Raw genomic sequence first — 12,620 nt, 5'->3', positions numbered from 1 at the left:
AAGAAACCTCAACAAATTTAAGAAGATAGAAATTATCTCAAGCATCTTTACTGACCACAATGCCATGAAACTGGAAATCAACAACAGAGAAACAAAGGAGAAAAAAAGAAAAGCATGGAGATTAAACAATATGTTATTGAAAAAACAATGGATCAATGAGGAAATCAAAGCTGAAATTAAAAAATACCTTGAGACAAATGATAATGAAAGCACAACCACTCAAAACCTATGGGACACAGCAAAGTCAGTGCTAAGAGGGAAGTTTATAGCGATACAGGCCTTCCTCAAAAAAGAACAATCTCAAATAAACAAGTTAACCCACCACCTGAATCAATTAGAAAAAGAACAACAAAAAGCCCCAAAAAGCAGCAGAAGGAAGGAAATAATAAAGATCAGAGAGGAATTAAATATAATAGAGATTAACAAGACCATAGAAAAAATCAACCAAACCTAAAGCTGGTTTTTTGAAAAAGTAAATAAAATCGACAAACCTCTGGCCAAACTCACAAAGAAGAAAAAAGAGAGAGCACAAATTAGCAAAATAAGAAAGGAAAATGGAGAAATTACAACAAACAAAATAGAAATACAGAATATCATACGAGAATATTATGAAAAACTATATGGAACCAAACTGGATAACCTAGAGGAGATGGACAAGTTTCTGGAAACATACTGTCCACCAAAACTGAATCAAGAAGAAACTGAACACTTGAACAATCTGATCACTAGAAAGGAAATAGAAATAGCAATTAAAAACCTCCCTACAAATAAAAGTCCAGGACCGGATGGCTTCACCGGGGAATTCTACCAAACATACAAAGAAGAACTCATACCAGTCCTTCTCAAACTCTTCCAGAAGATTGCAAAGGAGGGAATACTCCCAAACTCATTCTATGAAGCCACCATCACCCTGATACCAAAACCAGGCAAAGACACTACAAAAAAAGAGAATTATAGGCCAATATCACTGATGAACATAGACGCCAAAATCCTCACCAAAATTTTAGCAAATAGAATCCAACAACACATAAAAAAGATTATACATCATGACTAAGTGGGGTTCATCCCAGGGACACAAGGCTGGTTCAACATACGCAAATCAATCAATGTAATACATCACATCAACAAGAGAAAGGACAAAAACCACATGATCATCTCAATCGATGCAGAAAAAGCATTTGATAAAATTCAACATCCATTTATGATAAAAACTCTCGCCAAAGCAGGTATAGAGGGAACATATCTCAACATAATAAAAGCTATATATGACAAACCTACAGCCAGCATAGTTCTCAATGGTGAAAAACTCAAAAGCTTCCCACTAAAATCTGGGACAAGACAAGGATGCCCACTATCACCACTCCTATTCAACATAGTCCTGGAAGTCCTAGCCACAGCAATCAGGCAAGAGAAAGAAATAAAAGGGATCCAAATTGGAAAAGAAGAGGTAAAAGTGTCATTATATGCTGACGACATGTTACTATATATAGAAAACCCTAAAAGGTCCACAAAAAAGCTACTAGAGCTGATTGAAGAATTCAGCAAGGTAGCAGGTTACAAAATTAATGTTCAAAAATCAGTTGCATTTCTCTACACTAATGATAAATCAACAGAAAAAGAAAGTAAAGAAACAATCCCCTTTAAAATAGCACCCAAAGTAATAAAATATCTGGGAATAAATCTAACCAAGGAGGCGAAAGAATTATACACAGAAAACTATAAACCATTGATGAAGGGAATTAAAGAAGACTTTAAAAAATGGAAAGATATTCCATGCTCTTGGATTGGAAGAATCAATATTGTTAAAATGGTCACACTGCCCAAGGCAATCTACAGATTTAATGCAATCCCTATCCAATTACCCAGGACATATTTCACAGAACTAGAACAAATCATAATAAAATTTATATGGAACCATCAAAGACCTAGAATTGCTAAAGCATTACTGAAGAGAAAGAAAGAGGCTGGAGGAATAACTCTCCCAGACTTCAGACAATACTACAGAGCTACAGTCATCAAGACAGCATGGTATTGGTACCAAAACAGACATATAGACCAATGGAACAGAATAGAGAGCCCAGAAATGAACCCACAAACTTTTGGTCAACTCATCTTCGAAAGGAGGCAAGAATATACAATGGAATAAAGACAGTCTCTTCAGCAAATGGTGTTGGGAAAACTGGACAGCAGCATATAAAACAATGAAGCTAGAACACACCCTTACACCATATACAAAAATCAACTCAAAATGGATTAAAGACTTAAACATAAGACAAGATACAATAAACCTCCTAGAGGAAAACATAGGCAAAACATTATCTGACATACATTTCAAAAATTTTCTCCTAGAAGAAATAAAAGCAAGAATAAACAAATGGGACCTAATGAAACTTACAAGCTTCTGCAGAGCAAAGGAAACCAGAAATAAAACAAGAAGAAAACCTATGGAATGGGAGAAAATTTTTGCAAGTGAAACCGACAAAGGCTTGATCTCCAAAATATATAAGCAGCTCATACGACTCAACAAGAAAAAAATAAACAACCCAATCCAAAAATGGGCAGAAGACCTAAACAAGCAATTCTCCAAGGAAGACATACAAATGATCAAAAAGCACATGAAAAAATGCTCAATATCACTAATTATCAGAGAAATGCAAATCAAAACTACAATGAGGTATCACCTCACACCAGTCAGAATGGCCGTCATTCAAAAATCCAAAAATGACAAATGCTGGAGAGGCTGTGGAGAAAGGGGAACCCTCCTACACTGCTGGTGGGAATGCAGTTTGGTGCAGCCACTATGGAAAACAGTGTGGAGATTCCTCAAAAGACTAGGAATAGACTTACCATATGACCCAGGAATCCCACTCCTGGGCTTGTACCCAGAAGGAAATCTACTTCAGGATGACACCTGCACCCCAATGTTCATAGCAGCACTATTTACAATAGCCAAAACATGGAAACAGCCTAAATGTCCATCAACAGGTGACTGGATAAAGAAGAGGTGGTATATTTATACAATGGAATACTACTCAGCCATAAAAACCGACAACATAATGCCATTTGCAGCAACATGGATGCTCCTGGAGAATGTCATTCTAAGTGAAGTAAGCCAGAAAGAGAAAGAAAAATACCATATGAGATCGCTCATATGTGGAATCTAAAAAACAAAAACAAACAAACAAACAAAAACAAAGCATAAATACAGGACAGAAATAGACTCATGGACAGAGAATACAGACTTGTGGTTACCGGGGGGCGGGGGGTAGAGGGTGGGAAGGGATAGACTGGGATTTCAAAATTGTAGAATAGATAAACAAGATTACACTGTATAGCATAGGGAAATATACACAAAATGTTATGATAAATCACAGAGAAAAAAATGTGACAATCAGTGTGTATATGTCCATGAATGACTGAAAAATTGTGCTGAACACTGGAATTTGACACAACACTGTAAAATGATTATAAATCAATAAAAAATGTTAAAAAAATAAAAGAATACCTTTGCCTCCAAAAGGAGGGAAAGAGAGTTAGATAGGTTATGATGTGATCAGAAACAAACTAAAGTAATGGTGTAATAGGAAACCAATCAAATTAAAAAAGAATCAAACATCAGCTTTATGGGAAACTAAAATTTTTACAGGAAAGGAATATTGTACACAGTTAGAATGAACTTGGAGCTGATCTGAGCCACTGTGGTTCTATGCTTGTCTCCAGGGATGCCTGGAGTCATAATACTGACCCTCGGCCAGGATTGGAATAAAATGTACTACTTAGGGATTTATTATGCGCAGTTTAAATTCCGAAACTTTCCTAGAGACACTCAATAACAAGTTGTCTATGTTGTTTATTGAGAATGTAGAGTGATGGTTTGCATCTGGCTTAACCAGTTACATAGACTTATTTTAGCTACTGACTGATAGTTTATAAAAGATTCCCCAGGAATCTTTCTGTTCGGCTGCCTTGAGACAAAGATATCTCACACATACCTTGATAAGTCATAATCCAAGACAAAGAACATACTGCAAAACTGAGAAAGGACCATGGAGGCTGTGTCTAGAAATCTCATACCTCTCTGACATTTACCTGTGCTTTCACTCTCCTGCTATACTACAGCTTGCACCTTTATCAAAGTGGCATATGAATACACTCTGTGGAATCCTTTCAGTTCTCCAGAATTCTGTAATTGATGCCAATGGTACACTGAGTAGAGTACTGAAGTAACACTTGACTCTATAATTTAAATGATGGCTAAGACTTTTGGGGAAAGAAAGATGAGGAAAGAGAGCCATGAACTTTTAATAATAGTCTGACTGACTTCCAGGCCACTTCTGGTTTGAGATCATGCAAATGCTGTGACCACTAAAGGGAGGAAAAGCATAGCAGTAGAACTTAGGCGTGGTAGATACTGACCAAATGGACATAGTTACATGAGTTAAAAAGGAAATTAAGGTAGAAGGGAAGTCAGCCAAGAATTCTGTGATTTTTGGCTACTTTAAAAAAGCAAAAGTAGCAGAAAGGGCTGAGATGGCCAAGTCCACCAAATTATGGTCAGTGATCCTAAAGAAAGGGGACAGCATGCCAAAAGGGAATCGCATAGGTATTTATTTTGCTCATAATGTGACTCAGTCTAAGCTAGAATCACTAAAAAAGACTGTACAGTTTTCAAGGGGAGGAAATCAAAGACAAACAAAATACAGTAAGTTATCTGTGGAGTAATATAAACAGCTTCCTGGGAAGCCTCTGCTAAAATGGGTTTTATGTTTTCAGATCCAAGGAGCTATTACTCTTGTATTAGGTACTACTGAATGGAAGAGTATGTTTGGGCTTACTCAGGATCCTCAGTTAGTTGCAACTTTTACCAAAATGTGGTTAGAGTCAAACTCCAACTATGTAGAGCTAGATAAAGGCAAGGTACACATAACATATATCTACAGAGGGGAAATTAGACACTAAGAGAAATACTCTTAGATACCAAGTAAAATAATTCTTCTAAAGATTCTGAAATGTTGAAAATATCAGCACCTTTGGATTGGTTATACAATGATGCTAAAGTATTCCTTAATTTTACACCTTTGACTCCTGTCATGACTGGTGTCATGATTAAAGAGTTTCCAAATACTTGGGTTCCCTATGTTACTATACTGATGAATGATTTGGATTATGTAAGAGAAGCTGCCATTGACCCCTAGGTTCATTTCCTGTAAGTAGGGTTGAATGATGGAAAATATTAGGATTATTCAGAAGAAAGGAAAAATAAGAATACAGCAGATAAAAAAAAAACTAAAGACATTTAAGCTGAGTAAAAGTGTTCATAGGGTATGGAAGAGGAAGAGAGAGATGGAGTAACTACAAAAATTTTGATGGATCACTTATAGGAGATTATGTGATCTGGCCGCTTTACCAACTCTTCGATTTATCCTAGTCTTGATGAATTTTATAATCTAATAATGATATAAAAGAAGAATTTGCAGTCTCTTCCAAAGCAGTTCATTTTAACAGTGAGAGTTTTAAAAGATTATTCTGAATGACAAGAGGGCCGGAGACTCTTCGTGCAATATCCTAGCAAGGAAATGAATGCTATGTTCACTAGTATGCAAGAAAACCATCCAGGATGGTAAAGAAATTTTATTGAAATTTCTAGACACTGGTGCACAATATACAAGTATACCAGAACCTGCTAATGAAAGGGTAAAGCACAATGTAATTAAGTTAGCAGAAGAAGGTAAAGAAATTCAGAAATAAAGTTATGGTTCAAAGCAGAAATTTATGAATGAAAGTTATGTGAGGTTGTTGCATCATCCATTATATTACCAGAATGAATATGATGTTTGAATGAGGAACTCTTGCCTTATCCAAGCAATTGGGAATAAGGATACCATACATATCTGCTCTTCATTCTTTTTTAATTGGGCATGTTCGATGGGGGTCTTTGGAATTACCTAAACCTACTCAAGGGCTTAAAATAAAACAATAAAATACCTGGCAAGGGATGGGAGGAGAGAAAGGAGCATCAAGAAATTTCAGTTTTGATTGAAGATTTACTAGATGCAGGTGAATTAGTATCCAAAAATTCCTTAATAGTCCAGTATAGCATGTGAAAAAAGCTGATGGATCCTGGAGGATAACTCTAGACTCTAGAGGACTGAATAAAGAGGAGCCTTTCATAGCATCAGTGATTCCTGATATGGTTTTAACAATTCAAGCTGTACAACAAGCTAAGGGTGGTTGGTATTCTGTGATCATTTTGACTAATGTTTCCTTTCGGATTCCTATTTTGAAGGAAAGTCAAAATTAAATTTGCTTTCATGTGAAACAGATTCCAATACACATTTACTGTGCTCCTATGGGGATATTTATTCTGCTTATTACCTGGTGAGAAAAGATGTTGATTTAATTCAATTGAAAAATACTGTTATTCATTACATCAATAATATAATGTTGATATCTAAATCTAAAAATCAAGCTAAGCATGAATTCCAAATGTTGGTTAATTATATAATCATGAGGGAGTAGCTAATTAATTCAGCTAAAATACAGGATCTAGCATAAATAATAAAAGTCTGAGTAATTATATGGGCCATACCTACTAGCAGCATTCCTCAACCAACCACAATGAGTTACTGTCTCTCAAGTTCTGAAACGGTAACAAAGATTGCTTGGTTCCAGAACAAATCACGTACCACATTCGTAAATGTTATTGGTCCTTATTCACATAATAACAGTGGAAGAAGCTGAATTTGAATAATGCTTTGAACAGCATCAGGCTCTCTGGAAGCTTCAAATGACCCATACAACTTCACTCTAACTAAATGCTCAAATGACAGTGGAAATACAAGCAACTAGAAAACTAAAGTTCCCACAGATGTAGAAAATAAACTTATGGTTACTAAAGAGAGAAAGGGGTGTGGGAAGAATAAATAAATAGGGATTTGGGATTAGCAGATACAAACTACTATATATAAAACAGATAAACAACAAGGTCCTACTCTACAGCACAGGGAACTACATTCAACATTCCGTAATAAACCATAATGAAAAAGAATATATATATATTATATATATATATATATAATATATATATAAAACTGAATCACTTTGCTGTACACCAGAAACTAACACAACATTGTGAATCAACTATACTTCAATCAATTAATCAATGGAAGAATCTGAGGCATAAAAAGAAAAATCCTCAAGCTGGCTAAAGCTTTTGGCAAAAGCCCATAAATGCCACTCAGCAGTCACGGAATATGGACTAGAATATTACCTAAGGGCTGCCTCAAAGCATCATGCTTCACAGATTGTAGCTCAAGGGAAGTTAGTCAAAACTCAGTCTATAAGTCAGCGGCATTACAACAAGTTGATCATTTCATTTTGACTGAAGAAGACAAATACAATTCCACTCAGTGGACAGAGTTAAGTAGGGTATTACTTGGGGAGCTAGACTATAAAAGTAACATAGTATGGATTTATACTAAATTTTAGGCAATAACCAATAGATTGGCAATATGGTCCAGGAAGTTGGTTTTAGATGACGAGAAGATGATAGAAATACCATTGTGGGGGACTTTACTATGAAAACTTTATGGATTTCTAGATGAAACAGATGAAAGTAAGGTAAGCTTATCCCCTTAAAAAAAAATTCCTGAATTCAGAAGGGCACTGGAACTAACAAGTAGATACTTTGTTTTCTCTTTGAAAGTAGTTTCTTGGGTACACAAAATAAGTTGCCATGGAGGCATTCAATCCATCAGCAAAAAACAGATGTATCCACAGTGTGCTTAGAAGCTCAAAAAGTGCTTAAGTTTTTTTTCTGTTTGTGCAGTATTAACATCAGAAACTAGGAACAGCTATGGGCTATCTATTAAGAGAATCTAGGCCATTACTCATTACTCATGACTCCAGGTATATACTAATGGGTCTTAATTAGGACCTATATTCACTCTAGATTTGGATATATATACCAGATAACTCAAGTAAATGCCTCTAACACTATTAGAGGTCTAGAGAAAAAGTGTATGGTTTCAGTTTGGCCCCCCACTTACATATTACTGATGAAGGACATATTTACTGCCTGTATAATATAATAAAAGTGGGCTAAGATGCATCATATACAACACATTTATCATACGGTTTACCATCTACAAATCAGTGAACTGAATGGAAGTCAAAATGTACATTAAAACATGCTCACTAGGACAGCATCAGCAAAATGGCAGAATAGGAAGCCCCTGGAGGAGACCCAGGTCCTCCTTCCCTCCATAGATTCATCGATTCAACAATACATGGACCAGTTCTCTTTCTGAGAAATCCAGACACCAGCTGAGAGACTTCTACACCCCAAGCAAGCACAAAATCAATCACAATGAAGCCAATGGAAAAATCTGTGGAACCCTCTTATCATAATCCTGCCCACCTGGCACAGCACACCACATGATAAGGAGAAAACCACCAGTTCCTAGTTTCTTCCCTGGAGAGGGAAGGACAGGATTGGACCATAAATCCAACATTCTGACTTTTCTGGTGGCTGTCCTGGAGACTGGTTCTTGTCCTGCCTCAATGTTAGTGTTAACAGGAAAGGGCTTCAGGTTGGAAACCACTAGAATTAAGGTGATGGTGTGGGCCAGTTCACATTTTCTGATTGGAGGCCCTCCCACTGGCTCAGTGTAGAGTAAGCAGATGGAAATGCCCAAATCCCAAATTGTCCCTTGGGAAGGAAAGAGTTGGAGTATCCATCAAACACTTCAGCTATTCAGAGGGGCTGCCCAAAGGACTACCTTCCTTTTTTGGGGAGGGTAGAAGTAAGAGAAGGACTACATTCTTTATAATCTGTCTTGGAACACTGATAGGATGTAGCATACTTCTATATGTCTGGGGGTAACTGAGAAAAGGTGAAAAGTGACAATTTGGACTATTATGCACCCACCATCAGAGCTCATCCCTCTGGCTCAGCAGGACACAACTGGGAAAACTCACAGATCCCAACTTCTCTTTGTGGAGAGAAAAAAAAGACTGAAACATATATCCAACATTCAGAATTTTGGGGGGCACTGCCCAAGAGAATGTTTTCAGTCTCACCTGTTTCAAAGTACTAACAAGCCCCTGAATATTCTACACATATGGGGCTGTGAGAACAAAATAAAAAAGATTTGATCAGTGTGCTCTGCTCTAGCAGACCCTTAGGACAGTAAACAGACACGAGATAGATATAGAGATTACAAACTCCTGAAAAAAGAAACTTAACTCCTCTGATTAGGAATTAGACACACAAGTCCAGAGAAGATGCATAGACAGAAGATGTCTGAGAAACCCCCAAAGTCTCTAGTTGGGTTGACTGGTGAAGATTTTCCCCTGCATAATACCAAACCATAAAGTTGGGCAAGTTGTCTTGTATTCCAAATATGCAGATGTCAACACAAAGTGTCAAGAGATATATACACACACACACACACACACAAAGAAAGAAAATATAGCCCAAAGAAACAAATTAAATACCTATATAGCAAATCTAATAAACAGAAATATATTAATTATCTGAAAATGAATTAAAAATAACTATCATAAAAATGTTAATGAGCTCAGAAAAATGATACATGAACAAATATTTCAATAATGAGACAGAAAATATAAAAAATAAAAGCTAGAAGTGTTGCAGCATAAGAATATAATAACTGAATTAAAAAATTTACTAGAGGGATTCAACATGAGACTTGATCAAGCAGAAGAAAGAATCAGTAAAGTCAAAGACAGGTCATTTGAAATTATTCATTCAGAGGAGCAAAAATATGAAAAAATGAAAAAGAATGAAGAAAGCTTAAAGGTTATGTGATATCAATAAATGGATCAATATTAAAGAGGTAACATTACCTCTTTCCTATTTAGTGGAGAAAACAGTCCTATAAGTTTTTACTTATCTGACACTACTTCATATGGCTGGGAATAGATAAAGAAGAAAACACTGATCAGACTCAAATTGCTGATCAGCTATAAGTCAGTCCTCAATTCTATCCCAGGAGGCAGATCTGGTTGAAAATTAATGATAAATGGAAATAAGAGGAAATGATTGTTGAAAGAAAGTAAGCCTATAAATGAATAACAGAAAAAAGAAAGGCTCAATTTACACTGGTACCTTGTGAGTGGATGAGAATAAAAGAATGATATTACCTCTCAACTGTATTTACAGATTTCTGTAAGAGTGAAGTGATTTTCCTGTAGATACCTCTTCCTCTGTTTCAAGCTAAAGGTCCCCTGCTTATGACACCTTGTAGATAAACACTTAAAATTCCCATTTTTCAGAATGCATCTAAAAGAGAATAGACCCCTTTTGAGAGATAACATGCTGGAAAATTTGCCTCCCAAATATAATCATCCTAGACTCTCAAACAAAATCTCATGGCATGTAGAATTTACCCTGGTGATGAGAGCAATAGGGATAGTAACTACACCAAGCTTTCAGAGGCAACATTGATATCTTGAAAGTTTTATCAGCAATAGTGTCTTCGTAAGATCAGTTCAGTGGAATGGCAATCAAGCCCTTCTGTAGATTTTGTGAGCTACAAGGTATTCATTAATAAAATCCTTATTTGCTTAAATTAGCAAAGTTGTTTTAAAAGCTGAATTGAAAACCTTAGGGGGTGGGGTGGGGTGGCTACAGCTCAGTAATAGAGCGCATGCTTAGTATGCGTGAGGTCCTGGGTTAAATCCCCAGTATCTCCATTTAAAAAAATTTTTTTTAATAAAATAAAAAAGTAAAACCTACAATATTACTAAATTACATATTTTAAAGTAGAGGGCTGTTTAATAATAGGCCTAAAATTTGGAATTGGATAAATACAGCACGTAGGGCAGCATTATATATGCACCTTATCGTCCAGTCAAGGACAGTGGTGACTCTTACTATGCAACCACGAAACATTTGATTAAACTATTTGCCGTATGTTAAGATGCTATTAAAGTAGGGAAAATGGTAAGAAAAATTCAGGATGTTAGGATGCATTTATTATACAGTCGTCAGCAATGTCAGTATAGCACAAGAAAGCGACAGTCTGAGTGTCACTACTCTAGAAGTAGAAACAGAAGAAAATTTAGATTTGCCAAGACAGAAAATATCTGCCTGTGGCCTACACACTGAATTGACTGAGAGACCCAACAGAGAATAACAATAATTGAAGAAGTATCAAAGAGGACATGTAGCCAAAGAAAAAACTGAAAAGACCCTTACATAGTCTCCACTGCACTGGGAGACAGCATAAAGCCAAGATCAGATGCACAGTGTGTCCTCTCCAACTAAGGAAAGTAATTCAGTATCACAGCAAACTACTACTATACATGCACTGACGGAGGCAAGATTAGGGCCATTTATTACTTAACATCCCATGAAAAAAATCCAAAGTAATGATGAAATTTCTTAACTCTAAAACACTTTTGTTTTATTACTTGATTTCTTTAAGAATCAAACTTATTTGCTCTTTGCCCAGGGTTTTGGAAAGTTTAATATATAAAGAAAGTTGACTAACCACTGAAATTAAAGCTGAAAGAAGTACATATCATAGTCATTAGGAACTCAGTCTAAGGAACCAGACCTGGATTTCAAGTCATGTGTGACCCTGGACACTCATTTCTCTCTGTTCTCTAAGCTTCAGTTTACCAATCTTTACACTAGGACCTGTCTCTTAGAGTTTATATGAGAGTTAAATAAAATAAGGCATATAAACTTCAAAGCATATTCCCAGGCACATAGCAAGAAACAGATAATTTTTATTAATGGATTCTATTACAAATCATTTATATGGAATATGGGTTCAAAACTTAGGTTAATGGATACGGTCAAAACTGTGCTTTATAACTTTTAATGCTATTTTCTTAATTAAAATATTATATATATATTCATAACTCTTCTGCGCTATGACTAATTAGAGAAGGTTCATAGTAACACTCTGATAATTTAATATTAAAAGTTTTCATTATATAGACAATACAGATATGGGCTTTAGATATATAAGAAGCAACAAAGATAATAAGGGATTTATCAGATAATAGAAAGTACTTAAGGGAAAATATTTTACTGAAGATGGCAAAATAAAACTGGACTGAGAATCTCCTCTCAAAACTTAATGAAGTTCACTGTCCATTTAAAAAGGAGGAACTCAACAAACGTAAGGCACCAGCAGCAACAAAACAAACTTCATGACACAGACTTTGATTCTGATATAATTCAGTCTATTCCTAACCCTGCTCCCATAACACCAACCCAAAATTTTCACTAAGAAAATAAATAAGGGAAATGAACAAAATCCCAAGAATCCTTATTACCACAATCTCTATGCTCCCTCCTTATCTCCATTGGGGAAAAAACAAACAAACAAAAAATGGCAGATTAAAGTAGAGTTTTCATTCTAAGAAAAAGTTGAGATAAGCCATCAAATTTAGATGTTCCTCTCTATCACAGCTTATTCGCAGTAGAGCAAGATAGACGACTAGAGAGCCCCACTTTGTTATCTCCAGGCTAGGAGAAGAGCAAATGAGGAGGAAAAATGGCCATAATCACACTAGCCAAAAAACTGATAGAAAAAACAAACTTGTTTAGGAAACAAGAAGTTGATGGATAAATAGTGAGA

Source organism: Vicugna pacos, chromosome 5 (genome assembly GCF_048564905.1).
Source record: "Vicugna pacos chromosome 5, VicPac4, whole genome shotgun sequence".
NCBI classification, from domain to species: Eukaryota; Metazoa; Chordata; class Mammalia; order Artiodactyla; family Camelidae; genus Vicugna; species Vicugna pacos.
Note: the sequence above shows the minus strand (reverse complement) of the source record.